The sequence below is a fragment of the Catharus ustulatus genome, chromosome 2, assembly GCF_009819885.2.
Source record: "Catharus ustulatus isolate bCatUst1 chromosome 2, bCatUst1.pri.v2, whole genome shotgun sequence".
Taxonomy (NCBI): Eukaryota; Metazoa; Chordata; class Aves; order Passeriformes; family Turdidae; genus Catharus; species Catharus ustulatus.
The window spans coordinates 82330542-82355831 of NC_046222.1; the positions used below are offsets into that span (position 1 = coordinate 82330542).

At 41.9% G+C, this 25290-nt stretch overlaps 1 long non-coding RNA gene across 1 annotated transcript in view; it reads left to right on the plus strand.

Annotated features, from left to right (window-relative positions):
• The first annotated feature begins 18704 nt into the window (after positions 1–18704).
• Positions 18705–25290, plus strand: part of LOC116992593 — a 29917-nt gene continuing 23331 nt past the window's right edge. The window contains exon 1 of the long non-coding RNA XR_004417079.1: positions 18705–18827. This is a non-coding gene — a long non-coding RNA (uncharacterized LOC116992593). The remainder of the gene's footprint in view (positions 18828–25290) is intronic.

A 25290-nucleotide genomic window follows, 5' to 3' on the forward strand; every position in this document is an offset into this window, starting at 1 on the left:
CAAACCTCCTGTTAGCTTGGAAAAAAACAGAGGCAATGACAAGATAACCACCACAGTCATTAACAATTGCTGGTATGCAAATAACCGTCCTGTTAAACACACATCTTGGTATATTCTTGCTCCTGAAGAAACAACAGATTGTGGTGTTATGTGAAATCCTTGCAGGGGCTGTTGCACTGTCTCTTCCCTTTCCACCCTTTCTGGCTGCTGGAGTAACCAAGAGGGTAATGGAAGAGGCAGTCCCCTGGGAAAAGCAGTTCCCTCCCCCTGACATAACCTCCAGAGGCTTTCCTCAGCCCCCTCAGAAGTGTAGACACAAATTACCGAGAAGCCTTTCCTCAGCAGTAACCAGACCCTGAGGATTGTTGTTAGCATTGCAAAGTCTCTTGCAGGCCTAAATAAATAAAGACAAAACACATAGAAAGTTACTGCAAGAGTGGGATGTTGGAATACAGTTGGTACAACATGGGAAAAAAAACAATGGGAAACATTGGACTGGCAGTCTAGGCTGCCATGCTACTTAAGCACAAGACTTTTTCCATATCAAATTTAAGGAAAACTAGCATTCCCAAAGTTAGTCTGCCTTCCCCTTTTCTCACTTAAAGAAATTAGTTTGCCAGGATCGGGGACAATTTCTGAGATTTTTTTCAGACCTATTCTCACCAAAACAGAAGTCCCATTTTCCTGAGTGAAGGCTGCCAGGTCCAGGTGCTTGAGCTCCTGTCTCCCATCCCCACACAGACACACAAATACTTATTGACATCAAACAGCTTCCAACATGATCCTTTTTGAATCTGGTCCAAACTTCCCATCAATATTGACTCAAAAAAGTGTGTGTCACAGTAAAAAAAAGAGTGATATTGTTTTATTGACTGAAATAAAAGTTCAGAGAATTACAACAAAAGCAGAAAATGTATCTCCCATGCTTGGGAAGGCATTCAACCTACAAATAACTTCTGCAGAAATCTCTGGAAATATATTTTTTTAATCTATATGAGCTACAAGAACTTGTGTGTTACACAGCTCTGCTTTGTTGTGAAAGTCACTAACACACCAAGCCATCTTCTTCTTCCTCTGATACTGGATCTATTGTGCAGCTCCACATAAGAGCTCTGCCACCTCAGCCCTGCTTTCCATATGGATAAGCTTTTAATTCCCTGCCCTTTCAGTAAGACTCAAGGAAACAGGTTTTGTCCCTCTGAGACTGCAAGAACAACTAGCCCTTACTTCTTTTTGACATTACACAGAGACAGGAGGAAAGGACCTTCATTTGTGAAACACTAAGCAATGTAATTTTGTGTTGGAGCCACCAAAATGCTTCTCCTCAGCTCTGCCATGAGGAATTCTCTGCTTGTAATGAGGAGCTATCTTTATGAACCAAGAAATTGGCGCAGCATTCCCAAAATGCCCACACTGCACACTCTCATCATTGTATGTCTGTGGCACTGTTCAAAAGAAAGTGAGCTGCTGCTGTGAAACCAAAGAAAAGTTGTGTTACAAGTTGCTGTGTTGTGGCCAGTTGTTCTTAGGACACTCAGCTCTCTTCTGCTATAGGTGATCTTCAGAAAACAAGGTGAAGAAAAGCCTCCTTTTGTAGGGTAATGGGCTGATCTGCTGTGATGGGAAGGATCAGACTTTTTTCCAGTGGGATCGGTGCAAAATTGTCTTTGACAATGAGATCCGTCAAGATCAAAATTTTCTCTATTTCCAATCAGGGATTAAAATTAAAGGCATATAAATAAACCCATAACTCAACCTGCTATCTTGCAGATGTTAATTTCCTCAACACTTGTTGTACAGGAAGCTTAAAGACACTGAAGTTAAATGGGTATTTTTGGCATGACAGTTCTAACCTTTCAGGTATCATAAAAAGCAGCCAGCAGATATTTATGTCAGATAAGCATGTGTACAGGCTTTCTGACCTGTGCTGGGACAAATGCAGTGCTGCCTCAGTGCAGTCCCGGCACGGGAGCTGAGGGGGAGCAAATTGCTGGCTGTCACCAGGCGAGCACATCTATCTGACAGCAAAAGACTGCATGACGTATTTGGGGATTTTTGGATGGTGCTTGCATGGTTGCACCCAATAAATATTGCAAATCACTTCAGGAATCCCCTTCTCAAGGTGGTTGACTGGGACAAGAGCCATGTTTTCCCAGTTCACAGCTCAGGAGACGGGGTGTGAACATGGTGTTCAGTGAAACCTTCAGGACTGTGGTCTCTAAAGGGTTACAACTAAAATGTCTGTAGAAAATCAGCTTTAAAATGTTATACAACAAAACATGTTATTGCTGGTATTTGAGTCAGGCTTGATAATGCATTTCAGGCTAAAATATTTCTTTGATTGTCACAGAAATCTACGGAGAGCCAAGTGTTTGCTTTCAATGTGCAGAATATATTTGGTTGCATTTCATTACCAGAGGCTAATTGTCTGAGAAACAGTTTCCACATCCAGCATTCCTGATACGGTTAAAAAAAAAAAAAAAAAGGGCTACTGAAAACCAAGAAGCCTTATGTTGCTCATTATTTAAGAGTGGAGGGATTAGTAGTGGCAGTGAGTATTTAGGCACTTTGTGAAAGAAATGTAGGGTAGCTCTTGGATTGATGTGGGTGCCCAGCGATCCTTCCCAACACTGAAGTTAGAGCACCACGTGTGCACTGGCTGTTTATAAATACCTCAGTAGCCTTTTTCAGTAAAATATGGAAATTCCTTCGTTCTGTAGCTGTTCTCTGTTAGATCATTAAGCATGTCAATACTGCTGAACAATCAAACAGGGGAAAAATGGTTTAATCTGCTTATGCTGGAGTGCTTATTTATTACAATCATTCATCAAGAAGACCTGAAAAAAGGAAGTTGATTATATCCATTGGTTAAATACCGCATGGTACACAAATGTGGCAAACACAAGAAAAAGATGGGCATCCTGCCTGATAAAGAATTACACTGAAAGTGAAAAGCTGACCTACAGTCAGCACATGTTAATCATTTTTACACCAAAGTGAGTGTAACGTTTCTATAGGGAAATTACTTCAATCTGGTCAGTGCAAGGAGCAGTTTGTATAATCGGATTGCAAATAAGGTTTGATCACATTCCAGCTTAATCTACTCTCTGAGCACCATTTACAGCGCTAAATCAAACACTGGGAAGCTGCAGGTGCTGCTTTACAGTCATTACACCCAAGGGGCAGGGACTTGGTAATAAACAGCAAATAAATTGAAGCACTGACTTGCCTGCTACGGGGCATTTCTAATTATCCTCTAGTTTAGCTGGAAATTGTCATGCTCTCATCACAGACTATTTTAACTGCTGCTGAATAAGTGTGACACTTTTAGACTGAATTAACTGAGAATATGAAGAAATGCCTTTTTTTTTTTTTTTTTTTTTTTTAAATGCTGGATCAGAATGTAACTAGAAGATTCAAGGAGGACAATCTGTTTTCATGTCCCCAGTCCCCATGCTGGAAGTAGAGACATAGCAACTGTAAGCCTCATATATTTTAATTATGGACTGAAGACCTACCATAATGAACAGCACTTGTCATGATAGCTCACACATATACCAAACAGGCTGATAAGCAGGGCTGCAGCCTCCCAGGCTGCAGTTGAGCCAGGAGTGCTGGTGGTGGTGTTTCCCAGAAAAGTTGATCATGCAAGTGTATGGTTGTTGACACACAGCACACTGCTCTTGTGATATATTTAGTGAGTTTAAGGAGAAGGGAGGAAGATAAGACCCCTAACATCTTTAAAAAAAAAGTTGTTTGGGAATGCACAGGTAATTGCAATGATTAAAAGCCACAAATATCTTAGCCATTTGTGATACCTCCAGATCCTCCCACCCAGGTTTCAACCTAGTAACTTGTCAACACAAGTAATATTCAGAGGAATGCTGATATAAAAAGACACCTCTGCTGGGAAGTACAGTATCGTAGCAGCAAAAGTATGTAATGCACTGTGATGAGAGGTGATGAGGTGATCATTCCCAGATTTTAATAGGATGAGTGATATGCAGGTAGCCTGACAGCTGCATTTATGAAGTCTCTGTACAACTCAAACCCAAAACCAAATGGCTTTTCCTGATAGAAAGATATTAGCTGTAACTAGCTAAGACATATATCTTTCTATTTTACAAAGACATAATTGTGTAAATTTCCAAACCGGATTAAAATCTCAGTTTGTGGTCACATTTTTACCCAGATGAGATGCTTTTTATTAATATACTGTGAAATAAGATTCATAACCTTTATGTAAATTATTCCCACTAATATCCCTAAAGTACTATTTAACAGGTAGCAGTAATGAATGCAATTGGATCACAGCTCTGCAGATATTCTTTTTCCACTTGCTAATGAACGAGAGACAATAGAGTAATCCTTGGGTTTGCATTTTTTAGGACTTCAAACAATTAATAGCTTAAAGGATTTATTGCAGGAGAGATGTGTGACTGCCAGTTTTGCAGCTCCCAGTGGCCCGCCCTCCGAGGGGGACTGTGGAGGGCTGGGTGGCACTGCAGAGTGCAGGGGAGCTCCTGTCACCAGAGCTGCAAACCAGCTCTGCTGGCTGACCTCCATCCACTGCCAGCCTCCAAGGAGCCAATAAGGGCTGCACATTCACACTATTTATTCCAGCAGGGAGTAAAGGGATCTTTTCTACTGGATAAACTGAGTTACCGATGGGAATAACGGTGGAGCAGAGACTGCCCTTAGTGCCCACTGAAATACTGTTGAAGTTTCTAAACCAAACAGAGGAGAGGGGCTTCACTTCTCTGGAAGTGTCTGCTTAGAGCTATTGTGGGAAGAATAGAACAGAACAGAATCGAGCTCAGAAGATTAAAAAAAAAAAAAAAAAAAAGGAAAAGGAAGCTAAAGGCCAGAAAGACTGAGATCTCTGTTGCATCCAGTTCTTTTCCATCCAACAATTAGGTTTCAAAACTGCATGTTTATTTGTAGGTGTTATCACAGGGGCACAAGGTATTATCCTGCCCTTAACCCTTGGAAGGCTTCCCCCCCCACAAACAGCTATCCTTGATTCCAGTGGCCATGACTAGGACCACTCAACATTAGCTGGCAACTTTTTTTTTCTTATGGAAATGTAATGAATGTTCCTTTGTTGCATGTTGATTTGGTCTGGTATCTGCATTTAAAGTGCCTCCATGTTGTAGATGAGCTATGCTTTTCACATTATGTTCTTTCTTTTGGTTTTCAGGCAAATTAATTAACATGATACAGAAAAGGGAGAATACAAATGCTGAAGCCCTCACTTTAAGCCCTCATACTCTTTTGTTCTCCATTATTGCACCAAATTATTTAATTGGGTCTCTCTGATTGTGCACAGACACAGAAAAGAACACAGTCTATTGTGAGAAGCCCTACAACCATAATGCAGTATCAAATTCAATTCCCATCAAAAGTGCTTGCTGCTAAAAGCCTGTACTGTGGCTGCAGATTAATGAAGATCTGCATTGAGCAAAGTGGTGGTCGTAGAGACATTATTTTTCTCCAATAGAAGGCCTATTCTTGAAGAACAATAAAAGCATAGAAAAGCGTTAGTCTGCTTATGGATGGAAATAAATCAAAATGAATAAGAGGGTTGATGGAAATAGTCTGAAAGCAGTAGAGTGGAATTCTGAAAATACTGTTTTTGTTTTGTAAGGATTTTTTTTTCCCATAGTCTCTCAAAAATGCTGCTTGATGGAGGCTCAAAAGCCTTGGAGTGAAGGACAAATCTGAAAAATCAGAAACTAATTGCAGAAAATCAGCATTCTACAAATGCTTTTTTTTTTCTATACAGAGATGCTGCACAGAATTCAGAGTCAAGAAGAAAATGTAAAGAAAAAGGAAAATGAGTCATTAACTAACATACAAGTTTGATCCAAAGAACAACCAACAGCCCTGAAATAGCATTCAGTCACCTTCAGATGAACTTTTCTTCTGTTTGCCTTTCTCTTGCCATGACTTTGTACACAGTTATCCTTTCTTCTCCATCTTCTTTCTGTGTCAAGATCAACTTCGTGCCTATTTGTGTCAATGATTAGGGCCAAATCCCAAAGTACTTACCAGCAATGGGAGCAGCACCATTGACTGCAGCTGGACAAGCATGTGATGGTAATACAAAGAAATTTCTTTTTAGAACCATGTGTTTTCTCTATTTATACTTGCAGGTGCATCGCCCTAACACTGCTCAGTGCTGGATGTGTCTGAACACTGAGCTGAGAACTAGCATAGAGCCACCTGGCCATGCTGTGGTCAGTGACAGACTGTCAGTCACTGCCAGGCTGTGCAGAGAGGAGGGAATCACACTCACATCACCTAAGGCATGCTCCCAGACGGAGACAGCCAGGCCAGAATGCTGAACAGGTCGAACCTCCTCTCTGGACGTGTCTCCTCCTACCCTTAGATTATATTGAAGTGCCACCACATTTGGAATACTGAATTGGGTGAACTGTTGGGTGGCCTAAAATGAGACCAGGTGAATCTGAAAGAGATATATTGATTTTAAATGTTTAATCTCAGTCTTTCCTTGCACTCCCAGCATCCCAGCTGAGTATATAATCATAAGTGATGCAGACACGGAGTGCTCAATTTATATCTCTACACTCAGGAAGTAGTTCCACCTCTGCACTGGGGATGCACAATTAGAAATAAGAAATGCATTGAGTCCAAAACAATAGATGTTTTATTATCATCAGTGTGCAAGACTACACTCTAAGTCTTTAAGGTATTTCAGGTCTAAGTGTCCCAGACCTGAGACGTGAAACTCTTTATTGATAAGAACATCGATTCAACACAGAATCATTGAAGAAGTCACTGCTGTGAAAGCCAGAGCAGTAACAAAACTTATTTCCAGAGATGGGGCAGCTCATGGATGAGTCTGTGCATTATCAGGATTCAGAGGGCTACAGTGGCTTATCATAGTGAATGACACTGGGCTGCTATTCAACCCAATAATTTATAGAGGATAAAACAGAGTTCATAAGTCAGTGAGCAGAAGGGATGCAGGTTCCTCTTAATTGCTATTCAAAAGTATATTCTGAACCCACCTTGTAGACAGAGTTTCAACTGTTATGAGTGTACTGACAGTGGAAACAAAGTGGAGGTGCCTTCTAGATATATTTTACTCTGGATGAAGTCACATAGAGAAGCTTTGAATCATACTTTACAATAAATTTACATTAAACTGAGCTTTGCTCTTTCTCATTATTAACTCAGTCTGAGATCTGTGTTGATATGAACATCTCTCAGAACATCTCCAAGGACCTGTGTTCCTCTGGTGACACATATAATACAGATAAATTTTTAAAAATTGTTCCTTTTTTGAAAGATCTCAGCCTAAGCAGCCTATACTCTCTTAATAAAAGCTGCCCCTAAGCCTCCAGACGTGGCTGCTCTGATTTCTGGGCCTTTGTGAAGGGGAATAAGGCCTGGAGGCACTGCAAATGTTGAGTGTGTCCAAAAGACAGGCGTACAGACAGGTGAATGTCAGAAGCTGGGAATACATGTGGGAAGAGCCTAGATACAGCAGCTGTAGCACAAACACAGACATGTGCAGGATGTGAACTGTAACTTGATGGCTTAAAATGCTGCATCTTCTTTACAGGGGCCTCATTCTGTTGTGTGCAGTTTTTGCACAGCTTCTGTATTTATGTTGTATTTATGTTGAATAAACAGACCTGAAAATATAAGAAGGTTTGAAATAGTAAACACACAGTTTTCTCCAATGACAGATTAAGTGCCTGTGAAATACACTGGGTATCCCACAGTTCTTCCCAGGCTGGAGGAGATAGTACAGGCCTGGAGACCCACACATTTCAGGAGACACAGCTGAAGGTCAGCTGGGACACTTCATGGTGCCCAAAGTGGCTCCATTGCTGCTACACACCTGAGTGTCAGCTCCTTTTCAGTGCTGCATCATGGGCCTGTCCTATATCAGCCAAAGGAAGACTTCCTGGAAAGTTGAATCAGTTAAAATTGCATGTTTTTCAGCACAAACAATGTAAGTGTTTGTTTTATTGTTTCTGTTTTAGTTAGATCCCTCTTATAACTTTTTTTTTTTTTTTAAATTTTTTGTGGCTGGTGGTAGCAATCTAGATGAAATCTAGGTTTTGAGCAGCATCAATGCTCACCATCCTCTCCACCACCAACCCTTCCTCACCATCCTCTCCACAGACAGCTGTGGTGAGTCTTACCCTGAGTTCCTTGAGGCAAACCCTGCTGTTGGGAGGGAGATGTGCTGCATGGGTAGGGCTGCTCCTGGGATTCACCAGCATGAGCCACATGGACTCAGCAGGGCAAACCTGCTGGGGGCTGAGATGGTCCCAGGTGCTCAGAGACTGATTTATTCTGCCAACTCCAGAAGAAGGAATAGCATTTTCCTGTACCCAAGAGCTACCTGGGAATGATCTTGAACAACCTGAAATTGGAAAAGAAAGAGGAGCCACTCACTGTGGTCATTTCTAAGATCACTGAATGAAGATTGCAAAAATCTTAGTTTTAGTATGATACCTCTTCTCATTTTTCAGATTTCAGATCAGCTGTCAGGTAAAAAACAAACTGTTTTAGGTCTCAGCCTCTTGGGGGTGGTTTCACGCCTCCTCCTCTGCGGAGAATTTTTCCCGTTATCATGCTAAGGAATTCTGCCGGGCTGCCCTGAGACCACCACTGAGCACCAGGACCCAAACGGTGAGTGGGGAGCTTTCCTTCACCCTTCTCCCACCTGGGACACGGCCCTGCTGCCTCCACCTCCCTGCTCCTGCTGCTGCTGCTGCCGTGGCTGCGAGGGCCCTGCCCTGATCACCACCTGGACCGTGCAGAGGAGAAGAGTGTCTGCGACTGGAAAAGGGACTAGGACTGAGTTTTTGTTCTGTTTTGTCGCTGATTTTCATAGCTGATGTTGTTCTTATTTGTCTTGTAGATATATTAGTAAAGAACTGTTTTTCCTACACCCGTACCTTTGCCTGAAAGCCCCTTTAATTTCCGAATTATAATAAACTGGAGGGAGGGGATTGTCACTCTCCATTTTAGGAAAAGCTCCTGCCTTTTTCTTGTCCCCCAAACCAGGACACAGCCTATGAAACCGTCTGGTTGTTTTTTGGTATTTTAATTTTACAGATGACAAAACACTAGAAAGGAGACTATAAACTGCCCCCCAGCCTGTGCCAGTAGAAAGAGAAGGAGATGTACCAAAGGGCTGCGTGGTGCAAGGACGAGACTCTATGGCACTGCTGTGGGCTGAGTGCCTGGTCTGAACTTTGTTTCCTCTGGCAATTACTAAGCACCTGGATATTGGTCTCTCTTGTAGGGATGTGAGCAGCCACAGGGGCTGACTATCACTGCTCATGGCTGTGCTTCTGTTCACATTAAGTCACATGGAGTTTATAATTCCCACAAGCCGTGTCAAACAAATTGATTATTTTGGACAGCATTGTACATCCTGTGTCCGACATTTAAATACTTCTGCTGAGCTCTAAACCAAGACTGATATTAGAGGAAATGCAAGTTCTTCACTCAGCTTGTTTGATCAGACAAGAGAGTATACTGAGCTCACTTATTATCTTATTAAAATAACATTTGCTAGGAACAGTGGGTGTAAAACAACACTCATGGATTTTTACACCTGCTTTTGTTCTAGAAAAATAAAGATATGAGTAAAATCCACCCCTTATTGGGAGAAAACTTCTAGCCTTTGATGCAACCTACCTAATGTTTCCACACTGAGTACTTGGACATTGCATTTCTGCTCTCAGATTATCTTGGCATGAATACTTCAGTAGCTCTTCTAAGCTGTGGGATTTGAGGGCTGGTGACTAAACTTTCTCATTGGACAATTCCTTTCCAAGCAAAACTTCCCTCAATAAATACTGCAAGCATCTTGTGCAGTGTCTTTGAAACGTCTGTCTCTGTTCAGCAACAAAGGCACTTAAGACATAGTGAGCTTTGCACTGTGTTATAACTTTCATATTACCCTTTGCACAGCCATTTTACTTCAGCTGCATGCTGTGTAGCATTCATTGCAAGTTTACTTCATTCTCTGAATTCATAGCTGATGCTCTCTGGACCATAAAATTTCAGCTGCAAAACCAGAACATCTCATTATTTCTGAAATATCGAGCTTGTATCTTCTTGATAAATAATTCCTACTAGTATAATGTATCAGACTAAAACATATTTTCTGAGGCCAGTGAGGTTAAAGCGGCAATCTCACCTTTTTTAATTTTTTTGCCCTGAAGACAGTGATTTCCATATATAGAGTGACCCCGGTTTGTGTTGAACATGGGGAATGAGGATGAAGCATGAAACGACACATATTGCTGTCAGAGATTTGAAATGAGGCCTGCTAACCTGTAGGCAGCCTTACAGGACTAATCAGTCCCTCACATTACCAATGTATTCAGATTTGCTGCATGCGGCAGCCAGCAACGGCCAGGGAAGTTTTCTTTTTTTTATCACTGCCATTGACAAACATTACATTTTAATGCAATTCTCCCCTTCCATCTACTGTCTAAAAAAAAAAGAAAAAAAAACTGAACCAAATCCTTTGACACCATATCTCTGAGACACTGGTCTCATCTGGTTTCCTTGATGCTTGAAGAGTGGGTGCGACTGTGTTGATTTGCTTTTGAATATACATTAGTCAGCAGTGCTTAAGCAGCTGATAACATTTTTTACTCTTGTAGCTGACAACACAAACTCTTTTGAATTCATCTTGCTTCTTAAACTTTGCCTGTGAAGTTTACAGTAGCCCAAGACACCTGAGCTGAGTTTGTTTGGAGATGCTGGAAAATGTGTTAGCAGGAATGAAAGCAAAAGCCTGTCTTTTGCTCACAAGATTTTTCTTTTATTGTGATACTCTAAGCATTGGTCAAAGCATTACCAAAAGGGCCACTTGAATCCATAAAGTGACTTTTCCATTCAGAGCACACATCCAGTGAAGACTGTTTTCTCCCTTTTGTAAGATGGAAATCTCAATGCTGGTAAAATGTAATATACAGTCTTTCAGATCACTGTTGTACTAAGTGCTACTTCATTTACAGGCAATAGTATTTCTTGTGTTCTTGTTATATGTGATGACTCTCCATTTCAAGGTTTCATACAGGGAAATAAAACAGAGAAGGATAGAAAAAACCCACTAAAAGTCCTAGTGAGTAGAGCAACCCGGTATGAAAATCTCTTTAAGTGAGGATTACTTTACCAGGTTTTCATGTGGAATAAGACACAGCAAGAAGAGCTGGGTCAAGGGCACAGACCACACCCTTCCAATGCCAGTCCAAGCAGAAATCCACCTGGAAATGTACTTTATAACCTGGTGTGCAAATCCCTCTCCATGGATGCTTCTGCACCTTCTTCAGGATTTGTGGTGTGCCTGGAACCCTTGAGTATTGCTCACTAATACAGTTTTGGAGCTCATGGCAACACAGTGAGACGTGCAGCAAGGAGGAAGAGCAGGCACCATGGCTGAGGCCCAACACATCAGCTGCATGGTTAGCATCTCCAGAATTAGTCATTCTGTCTTCCATTGCATCCTGAGGACATGGGGTTTGCTCCTGTACAGCCACCAGTTCTCTTCCCAAAGGAATAAAGCAATGATGCTCTCTGCCCCTATGTCCCAGCAGGTTTTCTAGACACTTTTTCCCTATTTGGATACTTTGTAGGAGAGGAAGAGTGGAGCTCGCATCACATCTTGCTTTGTTTGGTTAGAGGATCGGTGCTGTAAAATAAAAGTAACAGTAAAAAGAAAAATTCACGCCTTTAGTCCTGAGTATTGATAATGCTTAAGATTTTCTGGAAGATGTTTTGCGCCTCTCAGCCTCAGAGGGTGCTGCTGCAGGGTCACTTAGACCACCCTCTGTCCCCACTCTAGGCTATATATGTCATTACTCTCTTTTCTTCTTGCACCAATGCTCATGCAAACCTCCAACAAGCCAGCTCCAGGCATGAAACAAGCAAAAAGCTAACTTGGGAATAAAAAAAAATAATGACAGAAAACTTAAAAGTTTTGCAGATTCTGATCCTAAATGTGCTGAGCAGTTCTTCAAGATAATGGGCACCCCACGAATTTAGACCCAACTGTATCTCATTCTGGAAGAAAGGGAGATGAGGAGATATGCTAACTTGGAACAGGGATTCCCCTGTTCAGTGAGTCCTTAGTGCATCATTCAGCATGATGCAGGGGTGCTCCAGTCAGGTCCAGGATAGCACCTCTGGACACGACAGTGCTGCGGAGGGGAGGGCACATCTGTAACTCCAAACTGCAGCAGCTGCCAGACTTTCCCTGTCTGCCCTGTGGGGACCTGCTGGGCTTGCTTGGGACAGCACCTCTCATGTCTGTGTGGGACACTGTGCTGAGCAATTGAGCTCCACTGGGATGAGCAGGCACCCAGACCCTGTCACCGTGTGGGTGCTCCATCCTTGAGCTCGCTGCATGGCACAGAGAGCAGCCCCCAGCTTGTCACTGTGTGCCATTTTTCTCTGTGCTTCCCTGCCACTCGGGAACATTTACCTGGAGGCTCCATTTACCATGAAAGCAGCTCTGGGAAAATGCCTACTCCTCACAGAACAGAAGAAGGGAAAGTTCCCACTGAGGTTTTACATAAGTGTTATTTTTCCCCTTGTGTAATGTATGCAGTTCAACTCGGGGTTTTTTTTCCGCTTGAAATAAAAGAGCTTCAAAGGCAGTTTAAATAAATAAGTAAGTTTGATGAAGTGATAGAATATTTCTGGAGGAGAGATCATTGGCAAACTCGTTTTAGAATTTTTTTTACAAACCATGGCATCGTGTTTTTAAAAAGATGATTGAAGTCTTTAAATTTGCCCCTTGGACCCATTTAAATCTGGTTTCTAATCCCTTAGTCTCTGTAATCATATGAAACCTCTATTTTGGTATTATCATTTGAGTCCTAAGTATCTGCCAAATGCATACTATATCATCAAATATTTGTCATACAGTTGTGATTAAGATGTAGAGCCCTCAAAAGAGGTTGATAACAGTTTAAGCAACTTTGGAGTAAATGAAGGGATTTAAAGGATTAGAAAGGAGATAACAGATGTTAAATGTGTACATATTTTTCTGAAAGTTTTGTTAATTTTTAAATACATGCCACAAATAATGAAATACAGAAGGTTTTCCTGCATCTTATAGTCACAATTTCCACTCTCCTGGATATTAAAACAATAAAAAATCAGGTATCCCTGTCACCATTCATTAAGGTATTTTACCTCCAAATGCCATCATGCAAACACTTGCTGAAGATGACTGCTCTTCAGTGAGGCAGAGAAGAAGCCCACATGCTCCCAGACCTCACGAGCCAGGCTAGTGAGCCAAAAATGGCATTTGTACTCTTTCTCCTTTAAATAAAGGCTCCAGGTATTGACTCACCCAGCTGTGTTGGCTCTTTGCTGCTGTGGGTGTCACAGAGGCCCTTCCCTGGAGCCAGAGACAGGGAAAGAAGTAGGGTAAATGGGGAGAAATGGCCAGGGGTGGCACAAGGCCAATACCTGGACATGTTGCTGTACCTGGCGAGTGGAGGATTCTTCAGGAGACTGAGGAAGCCATTAAAAACTAGATGGGTTTCGTTTCGTGTCCTTGGTATGGGTTACTCTTCTGTCAAATTAGTGGTGGGATGATCTCTAAAAGAGAATTCAAGGCTGGGCCCTTGATTTGCCTCAGAGGTCTAAAATTTTAAGAGTTTGTACAAAAGCTTCTTCCCACAGGTTTAATTTTATCCATGGGAAGAAATGGATTTTCAAACATCAAGAGAGCTTCTCTGAGCCAAGCAAGTAAGTCAGCTCTTCTAGCTCAGGCACTCAACAGATTAACAGCTGTTACTATATTTTACCACAGAAAAGCCAGGTGAATAGTTCTTATCCTAACATGCCGTGAGTCTGTAGGGGGAAACAGAAATAACTGTGTGCAAAGGGTACCTCGTTGCAAATGATGAGCATGCTTGCACAGACAAGATGATTTTTCTTGGATGACCAGGATGAGGATCTGAGTGGAGTTGTTGTGCTGTTGAGCATGATCCAAGACAAGAACCGAGCAGTTTTGAACTGGGAAATAAAGTTCTTTCCTGGCAGCAGACGGAAAAGTGTAAGATCACACCTGAAATGGTGTGTTTATACCAGGTGCTGCTTTACAAGATGGGCATTGGAGCTGTAGAAAGACTAATGGAGGTGCTCAGGTGTTTCAGCAGGAAAGGGAGTTTCAGAAAACAGATTCTTCATTAGTTGCAAAAGAGGAGGCAGAGAAAAAGGAACATGCAACGCCTGAGATGCTGAGGAGTGGCAAAAAGCTGGATGCCAAGGATGTGAGAATGGAACAAAAAGCTGGAGGAAGAGAAGACAAGGTTTTCACAATGTTTCTGCACACTATCTCCCTGTAGTGGGTAATTAGTATGAGGAGCACAATAACCCACAATCTTCAGGCAGCCCTGGATGTGTTTACAACACAATGGTTTGCTGCATTGGCAGGAGAAACTGCAAAGTCTCTTGGAAACCCCCTTGGTGAAATTCTTCCACCAAACTGAGGGTTATATGACAGAGATAAAATAAAAAAAGCTAGGATATAAAATGCATTTGAAGTTGCAAGGGACATAAGCAAAAGAAGTTCTTCAACAAAACAGAAATAAAAGGAGAATAAAGGGAAGTATAACATTTATTAGTAAAAGACAAAAGAGAACAAATAAGCAATGAAGGAGATCAGACGCAAGTGCCCAAAATCTCAGTTACTATGTCTTTCCCTTCTTTCCCTCTTCAAAAAAAAATAAAAGAGGTAAATTGTGTCCAATTATTTAGAAAAATCAATTTTTAGGAAGAAACAGGAACTCCACCCAGGATAACAAGACCAGTTTGCATTGCAAAATAATTGTTTTGGGTAAACAATCAAGCTAAAGGGGACACAGTTCATGCTACAACACAGAAGAAATGATTTGCAGTCTCCCACAAGGCAATAGCGAGCCACAAAAAGGCCAAGCCCTGGTACTTGCTGTGGGGTGCTATGGTGACACTGAGCTGAGATTTTGGACTCCTAAGTCTCTGAACTGCGGTCTCAGCACAGGTCAGGCAGTTAGGCATGGAAATGATGAAGTGCCATTATTTCCTTAGCTCACTACCTCTATTTTTAGTGCAAAATTAGTGTTATAGATTTATGGGATATTCATACAAACAAGTTTAAAGGGGGGCGGGGAGAAGGTGTGGACTTGGTGTAAGTCAGCTGCCCTGCAATAACAGCCATTGCACCAGTTCTGATCTTGGGGTATGTGAGGGAGAGTTTCCTCCTCAGTAAGTAAATGAAGGGTAACAGCCAGCCTGGAGAGAGAGAATTTATTGTGGGGAGAGGAGCAATTAAACACACCAGTAATTAGTTCCCATACCCATATCCTGAGCATGAGGACACAGGGGTATTTCTGAAGGACATATACTTCCCATTTGTGTTCAAAAAGCTCTGCTTTAGGACATGATCTGTCAAAGTAACCATGTGGCTTAATCGGTCTCCCAAGGATGTTTGCCTTCATTCCATGATCATTGTTACAAGTGTGCATTTAACTGGTAACTCGTGAGTTACTTGACTGGGGGCATCACAGCGCACGTGTTTCTAGCAGAAGGGGGTAGAAAGTGTGAGACTACGAATGAATTATTTTGGAGAGCCTTGAGTAAAATAGCAGAACCAATATGAAAAAGAGAAAAATGAGCACTGAGAATAATTTCCAAGTCAAGTGCCTTGGAAGTCAAGTCAAGACCAAAGACTTTGGACTGCATCCGAAGGAAGACATGTACAGTAATGTGTTGGAGGACTTTTGGTCTATATGCTTTAGGCATATTAACCTTATTAAACTCATATTTAAACAGCTCTTTCAGATTTTGCAGTATTTTTTCCCCAGATCACTGAGATATTATTTCTGAAAATTAAGTAGAAGTCTTCCACTTTTGTTGTGATGCATCCTTGTCAACCTGCTGTCAAAATCAGCCTCAAAGAGCTTTTCCCAATGTTAAATAATGGAGTCATGAAGGTGTTTTGGAGCACAGCTGCAGGAACAGGGTTTTTCCCCTGCATCATTTCTAACCAGAAGCAGGTGGCTGGAGATTGCAGCATCTTCTGCAAGAGGAGGCAGATAGTGCACAGTAGGGACTGGGAAGCAGAAATCTGGTGCTACCACCCAGGATGTCAGGATTCAGGCAAATTAGCATGCAGGAGCCTGGGCTGAGCTGAGTGCTGAGGCTCCTGTGGAACACCTGCTGGAGACCTGGCCAGAGGGACTGGGGGACCTCAACAAGGGGCAAGTACCTCTGCCGGTGCAAGCACCCAGCTTCTGGGCAGACACCCTAGTCAGTGTAAACACCTTTCTGGAGAGATAAATCCCATTCCTTCAGGAGACCATGCTCGTGCCAGCACAGCCCCTTCCTGCCTCTTTCACAGTGCATATTTCTCTCTTGTCACCTTTCTAGTGTCACTGGGAGCCTTTTTATTGATTTCAGTGGATGAGGAGACAGGGCCTGAAAGAGCAAGTCTACCATCCAAGCCCCCACACCAGCTAGCATGGAATGATTTGGAAGGATGCCATTTCCTAGAGCAATGCCCCCCAGGTGAGCTGTGCTCCACAGGCTCTCTACAGCTCCAACCAAATATTGTCATGCTTCCCTAATATTACACCCTGTACTGATTAGATTGGCTGATTACTGCTCTTTCATTTAGTTATCCCTTTGTAAAGCAATGATGCCCCTATATTTAGCTAGAGGTGGCAACAACAACCTTTTGCATAATGTAGAGAAAAAAACTTGCACCAGCCCTTGATGATCTGCCTGGGTAGCTTGTTTTATTGTATTTTGTGATATTGAGATGGTTTGGCAACTGTTGGCCTGTCAGATTGAGAGGTCACTCACCAGCCTCCATCAGAGATTTAAAGGCACTGCAAGGAAACTCCTTGTGTCAATTTGACTCAATTTGCAAACTAATGAGTTAAGCCCTCCCAATGTGTTTAGGGTCAGCTCAGATCTATTTGGGAAATGTTTGACTATTAGCATTTAAAGCTTCAGATGTGCCATTTCCCCCTTCTGCTCCCCAGCCCTCCCCAGGTTGCTCCCTCCTTTAATTTCCCTGCAGGTTTTAGAAAGGATGCATTAAATTAAAATCACTAGCTGTTTTGTGAGCAGTCTTTTGTGACCAGTAATGAATGTAATGAGTGAAAAAGGAGAGGGAAAACAGGATGATTAAATGATGCTGGGCTGTTTTTCATCCAGCAGTTTGCAGTGTGACACAAATGGACAATTGGGGCTTTTCTTTTCCCATTAATTTGTATCTCTGTTTGCACTTGTCACATAAAAAACAGACTATTTACTAAAACATGAGGTAGGTAACAGATGCCACCTCCTTTGGAGCTGAACCTGATTGACCCTATGCCTGATAGTACAGTTGTGCAATGTTATTTTGGATTTTCTTGGTGTTGGACACAGCCCCAAGTACTTTGAAGCCTAGGTTTTACAATCATGTGCCTTTAGAAGGATTGGTGCTTTGCCTTATGTGGTTGTTGCATTTAATAAAAATACAGCAGTTATTTTGAAACATTTTTCCAATCAGAATTGAGAAGCAATCTCTGGTGGAGCAGGAGTCAATTTTTTTTTTCAAACTACAGGCAGAGAGAAAAGCATTCCTTCCTAAAACAAATGTTGGGGTTTTTCCATGATCTGTATTAATCAAAAGCTTTAGTAATTAATCAGTTTTCTGAGCCAGCATGTGCTCTGTGTGTGTGCATGTGCGTGTTGATTAAACCAAGCATCTGGATCTGAAATCTTTAGATATCTGTGTTCATTAGACTGTTTTGGGACTATCCTGAAAAACATTTTCTGCCTACTACAAATACACTAGATTCCTTCTTACTGTTTGCTCATTCCTATGAAGCCCACAAAACAGCCCCCAGCATGGGAACAGCCCAGATTTAGTACCCTAACTAAAGCCAAGCCCGTGCAGCTCTGTGCACACAATTTAAAAAGAAGGCTGTTTAATCTCGGTGGGATTCACACCAAGGTTTTAGCCAGGAGTGGATCTAGAGTTTTTGGAAAGCACCCTGTGAGACAGTCCAGCCCAAACTCTGGGAAATGAACGTTTGGCTAAATGAAATGGTATAAAACTGAGTATGGGAGCAAGGACATTCTCGACCTGATGTTCCACTAAATGTCTGTTTAAAATGGGTGCACTTGTCACTGCTATGTACCTCACAGGAGGCTGAGTCAAGGTCTGGCTGAAGCAACCCATGGTTAAGGTCAAAATCCATACAGAGCACCTTTGCAATAACTCTCCCAGGGACAGGGAGGAGTAGTATTTAATTCAGTATTAGCAGAAATGAGCTGAAGTAGGCCAGGGTGTAATAGATTTTTCAAATGAACTTGGATTCACAAAATCAGGTATTTTTAACATGATTTTTTCACAGCTGATGGGCTGTGTGAAATGATAGATCCTGTAGCTCTGACAGGGCTCCAAGGAAAAGCATCATTGCCAGAGACAAGTGACACATGCAGTCAGCCACAATATTTCAGCAACAGGCAGCCTTATCCTACTATTAAGTAAACACTTCATCCAATTTCCATTTCAATTTTATCATTGCTGCCGACACAAGTCATTAAAATGCACAAGCTAGCTTTGCAATTATTCATTCAAATAGCACTTTAAATTCTGAGGGGTATTCTTGCTCCTGAACTTGCCGAGCTGCCATCCACACCTCACTGAAACACTCTTTGAAAAACGCTCCGATGAGAAAGTGGCCTTTCCATCCTGATTCTCCTCCGCTCAAAGATCTGCTTCTGTTCACAGGAGGAAAATGAACTCTCATGCAAATAAGGCAACAACGGTAAATACTTTTTGTTTTGTTTTTATTGAATGGGAAAACAAACTTTAATTTGAATACTAAACCATCCAGAATATCTAGCTGAAAACATGTTTTTATTATTTACATTCCTAGGTTTGGCTTGTTATGCTTCTGGCATATCTATTCATATCTCTTGCAATATTTTTTCATTTCATATATTAATATTTAATATTCTTTATACATTGTTCAACCTTAATGGTTGTCTAATTTCTGTTTTTCATCCACAGAGAAGCTATTAATTTATGAGCATATAGGGCAGTAAGTAATAATTTGCATGAATGCCTTGAGCAGATATGCTTCCATAGGCCTCCCATAGCATAGACTTTGGAAAGGGTGATACCATCTATTGGCCAAGCTTCAATGAACACTCTTTACAAGAAGAAGAAGAAAAAAGTTTTTTAATCCATAAAGAAGTCTACTAAGTGAAAAATCAAGAGAGATGACAGGAACTGGATTGTTCCTAGGGTTTGTTTGGCTTTTTTTTCCCTTTTATTAATGTGTTAAATATATTCCTGTGGTTTAGAAAGCATCACAGAAACTGAAGTTTTCTGTACATCTTCAGGATTTACAATGAGCATAAAAAAAGATTCTCAGAGACTGGCTGGCCTGCAGGGACATCCCCACTCCTGGTGTTTCCAGCCACAGTCTGGGACTTTCTTTCCAGAGGGTCAGTGATAATTTACACCCTGTGGTAAGACTAACTTCTGAGTCCTTCCACAGACAGATGCCAATTTAAAGCACTAATAATGTTTACAATATATTACTGTCCTCAAAAGACGCAAATGAAGCAAATAATGGAATTTATTTTGCATTCTGTTGAGTATGGGGTGGAGAAAAACATTGTTTGTTGGTTAAGTGCATGTCTACTGTCTTCACATACAGCTCATTAGAGCATGTGAAACTGCCTGTTCTGAGTAAATTCATGAATACAAAACATTTCTGATGGAAGACCTTTCTACTGGACAGCAGACTGGAGGAATTTGCAAATTTTTTGCAGGCACACAACTTTGACAGAGTTTTCCATGTGAAAGGGTTGAAACTTCTTATTTACTTCACCAAGCCCTCATTTAATTTTTTTTTCTGTGAATCCCTGTATTAAAATTTATAGAAGAGAACATTAGAAAATATTAAACAGCTAAATAGTGGTAATATTTTTTGAAGTTGTTGAGGGCTTTTTGGTTGATTGGTTGGGTTTTTTTGTTTTTTTATAATAATAGCTCCCTGACTTGATATTGCAGTGTGATCAAAGCACATTTCAAAAGGGTGGACTTCCTTGTGAAAGGGAAAGCCTATATTCTGGCAAATTTTTTATGGAAAGCGCCATTTAGTGAGTGTACACCTGAGTAGAGCCCTACAACCACCAGAGACCACCCAAAACCTTGAAGGGATAAGAAATGAAGGCAATACCTGGTGGCTGACAGATGCCCTTCTGTGCTTTCTCCCCTAGCATCTATTTAAGCAGAGGAGTTGATCTGTGAATTTCTCCTTCCATTTTAACAGTAGGGCAAGAATCCTACCCACCAGGCAAGAAGTTACTGCAGAATGTCCTGCAAAACATCTTCTCTGCCAGCAGACATTTCCAAAGCCTTCATTTAAAGACACTTCCTCCATATTTCATGCGCAGTTCACGCAAACAGAGCAGCAGTGCCTGTGCATGTAATCTTGCCTTGCTGTGCTGCAAGAGTGCATTCAGGCAAAAATATGTGTGACTTTTTCTTCAGTCATCTACTTTTCATGTGTAGTGGTAACTCCACTTAAATTAGACCCAGTCCACTTAAGTTAGACTCAAATAATCTGGTCATGCACAGGGGGGTAGCAGAGTCAGAGCCTGGCTTTGGGAGCACTCACACACAGCACGGTGGTCGCAGCTCTCCTGTCCAAACAAGGGTCTGTCTGTGTGTGAGATCTGCGTAGATCTGCAGGGAATAGTCACAGGGTAATAAAGGTGCTGCTTTTCAGGTACTGTCTGCCTGGCCCATCCCAGACAGATTCCAGGCGTTCTTCCTTGCCTCTCTCGAGACAAAAGTGTGAAGAGAACAAAACTCATGCTTTCTCTCATTCTCTCTTTCTCTCGCTAAAGAGGTGATGTTCATTAACGTACTTTGATGAAACTTATCCTCATTTTTCTGGCATTTTTGCCTTGGGAAAGTGCAGAAGTACATAACTAAAGGTCTGATTTAGTTGCTTGAGCACTTCTGCCTCGTGTGTCAGCTGAGTTGAGAGAGGATTCACTGCTTTCAAAAGTATGCCACTGCTGATTTGGACATTTTGCCTAACTGGACATCCATTAACTAAATGACACCAAGCTTTAAAAAAAAAAATCCTCCATGTTAAAGACATATTTAACTTTTTTTTTTCTTCTTATTGTGTGAATTGTAAAGAAGAAGGAGTAGTACATTGTAGAAAATGTGGCTGAAAAAAGAATCAAATGAAAATTTATCTTCATAGTCATTTTCTACTTAATTTCCATGGTTGAAGAACTAAAACTCTAATATTGAAGTTCTAAATTAAGCTGTGTATATGAGTGTACTAATAGTAGTTGGTAACATGTAAAATAATCTGTCATATTGCTTTTCCAACTAATCATTAATGAATTAATGAAAGGGTTTCATTGGTTTTGTACTGTGTAACATAATGAGATAGACAGTATTTAAGGCTTTCAAAGATTTAGGACTCTATTAATGAAAAATAATTATTATCTTACAACACTAATTAAGTATAATTTGCACGGAACTAACATTTTCTAATCCCTAAACATTGGTAATGACAACAGTTCCTCTTGAAGCTGTTAACTGCTCTGCAACACTTTTTAAAGGAAGATGAATGGAAAAATGTGCTGGCAGAGAGGGATGCTGGTAACAGCATCCAGGCAGAGAGCCTCCAGGCAGATCAGGAGAGGCACATCAGCACCTGCAGGTGCCTATCTACAGGTTTATACCCCCTCTTCTTGGATTTAGCAGAAATGTAAAATGAGGACACCAGGACTGATTTGCAAGGTGAGAAGTGAAGCTGCCTTTTGTACTCACTGTATGGATCCTGAGGACTTGGCAGAGACTTTTCAGTTGCTGTAAAGGGCTGTTTGAGGACAGGTGCTGGAATGGGATTGACTCATAGGGTTTAAAAATCTGCTTGTTAAGCAATTCCCTTCTGTGTAGGTTTTCCCAGGAACACCCCATCATGTCCCTGCTGCAGGCTGAGGGTATATCCTGGTTCTCTGGAGAAGTAGCAAATTATTAAAACTGCAGTAAATTGCTGCTGGTGTTCATGGACTATTGGGCATCAGATCACAAGGAATTCAATCTACACATCCAAGACCCAGCTGCTCCATATCACTGCTTTTCAGCACAGGCGTGGCAAATAAACATCACCGCTGCCTGCTGTCCTCTGGGCACTGTGACAACCACAGAGTCACCAATAGCACCCGCAGGTGATATTTGCAGGGCTCCTCTGTGGTCTGGATAGTAGATGGCAGATACTAGCAGCTGGAGTTTTTCACTTTCTTCATGTATGGGTGACAAAGATGAGCAATCTTACTTCTACCCCTTACTCTCCAGTTAAAATATTAATGGTCTCTTTTGTGGATAGGAGGGAGTCTATAAACAGTAAGCTACACACATCTTAAAAATCATAGAATGTTTTAGGCTGAAAGGGACTTTTTAAGGTCATCTAGTCCAGTCTCCTTGCCATGAGCAGGGGCATCCTCAACCAGATCAGGTTGCTCAGAGCCGCATTCAAGCTGACCTTGAATGTTGTCAGGGATGTTGCATCTACTATCTCTTTGGGCAACCTATTCCAGTGTTTCACCACCCTTACTGTAAAAATCTTCTATCTACTCTAAATCTACTCTCTTTTAGTTTAAAACCATTAACCCTTGTCCTATCACAACAGACAGGGCTAGAAAGTTTATTCCCATCTTTCTTATTGGTCCCCTTCTGGTGCTGGAAGACTGCTGTAAGATGTCCCTGGAACCTTATCTTCTCCAGGCTGAACAACCCCGTCTCTCTCAGCCCGTCTTCATAGCAGGGGTGGTTCAGCCCTCTAATCACCTCTGTGATCCTCCTTTTTCCCCTCTCCAACAGATTGCCTGTGCTGAGGAACATATCACCGATTCCTTTGTTTGACTTGCCTAAAATTTACAAATGCTGCCATAAACAAAATTGAAGTTATAAATCAGGAATGAAACAGAATGTGGCAACAAGTGGCAAGAAGATAGAAGGTGTCTCTAGAGCTGGGGAACATCTGGGTCATGTAAACTGCATCCTGCTCCAGCTGCACTCCATGCTTGCCATGCAATCTTCTGCAAAATTCTACTTTCTTAGCCTGTGGAGACCAATAGACTTCTAATTACGTTACCAGCAGCTGAACATTTGACTTTGCACTCTAAGGCTATTTTAGTATTTTGGCGATTTCACTGCAATTTTGAAGGCTTGGCTGATTTATAACCATGGGACATACTGCAAAGAATATTTGCAGAGGTCAAATTAATAACTGACAGGAACGCAAATGGAACAGAAGACTCAACAGAATTTGTGATTTTATAATCTTGTGATATGTTAATTTTATGCCTTTTATCTATGTGCATTTTATTAACAGGCAACACTATATTTGCCATGCCACTTCCTCAGTAAGAAGTGCATCTTGAAGAAAGAGAAGTCTATGGGACTTTCGAAGGATCATTTAATTTCTTACAATTAAAGTCTATTAGAAAATAACATATGAATAGATTTTCCCTGTTCAAAGTAAGTTTTGCAGCCTCAGAACGAAGACTGAAACAATCAGCTAAGGAGAAAGAAGAGAAATAAACAAATTAACTAGTATTAAGGACTTGAACAATACTAGTGCTAAATGATGTTGGACTGGGGGTTCATGGAATCCCTATGTCAGAGAGGGACAAGAGCTTCTTCAGTCATAGGGTTACCAAGTTGATAAAGAGGGGAAAATAATGTTGCTTGGGGAGGGGTGCCCGATCCATCCCACTCCTACCAGTTTGATGACAGGGCTAGCAGTAGATGCCCAGAGCCCAGAAAGTGATCACAGGTCAGCAGGAGAGCATTTGAAGAGCAGCACAGAAGGATTCCAGCCTCCAAACAGGAAATCAGCTACATCAAGACCCATCTTAAATGTGTCTTTGCACATAGCACAGGGTATAAACAAGAGGGGTTAGAGATGTGCACAAACCTGCAGGGCTAGGATGTTACTGGCATCACAGAGATGTGTGGGAAGGCTGTGATGACTGGAGTGCTGGAATGGATGGATGCAGGCTCTTTAGGAAGGACAGGCAGGGGAGCTGAGGAGGTGGTGTCTGTGACCAGCTGGAGTGCATGGAGCTCCACTTGGGGATGGGTGAGGAGCCAAGGCAGAGTTTATGGGCCAGGATTAAAGGGAGGGCAGGGAGAGGTGACTTTGTAGTGGGTGGTCTGCTACAGGCCACCTGCCCAGGAAGGGTCAAGGAGGCCCTCTACAGATAGGAGCGACATGGCATTCACAACCTCTGGTCCTCATAGGGGACTTCAACCACCCTGGCATCTGTAGGAGGGACAACACAGCAGGACATAAGCAATCCTGGAGGTTACTGGAACTCATTAATTTCCTTCTCCAAGGGAAAGAGGAGTCAATGAGGAAATGTTATATGCTGGATTTTGTTCTCACTGACAAGATGAGACTGGTGGGGACTGGGCAGCTGAAGGGAAGCCTGGGCTATAGTGACCATGAAGTGGTCACTGCTTAGGGCAGGGAGGAAACCACACAGCAACCTCATTACCCTGGACTTTAGGGAGAGCAGACTTTGTCCTTTTCAAGGTTGTGCATAGAAAACAGTGAGATAAAGCCCTAGAGGGAAGAGCAGCCCAGGAGGGTTGGTTAATATTTAAGGGTTGCCTCCTCCAAGCTCAAGAGCAATGCATTCCAACAAAAAGGAAGTTGGGTGAAAATGGCAGAAAACCTGCAAGATAAACAAAGAGCTCCTGGACAATCTCAAAAAAATAAAAGAAGCCTACAGAGGATGGAAGCAAGGACTGGTACCATGTGAGGAGGAAGACAGAGAAATTTCTCACTATAAAAAGGAAATAGATGTGTTGGAGTGAGTCCAGAGAGGGGACAAGAAGATTATCAGAAGATTGGATGGGACTTTGAGCAACCTGGTCTAGTGGAAGGTGTCGCTGCCCACGGCAGGGAGATTGGACTGGATAAACCTTTAAAGGTCTCTTCCAACAAGCCATTTTATGGGTCCATGATACAGTCTCTCTTCCTCAGACTACTGGGCTTATTAGATGATCCACCTCCCCTTTTTAGAGTTTGTCAGTATTCCATCTTCTTAGCCTTATTTCTCACATCCATCAAGGCCCTCACACAAGCTGTACACAGGAAAGGATATCAGCATGCTGTGCTCCACTTCCTTTCTGCAGTGTGCTGACAATCTGGGACCCTTCCAGCACCTTCCAGCTCC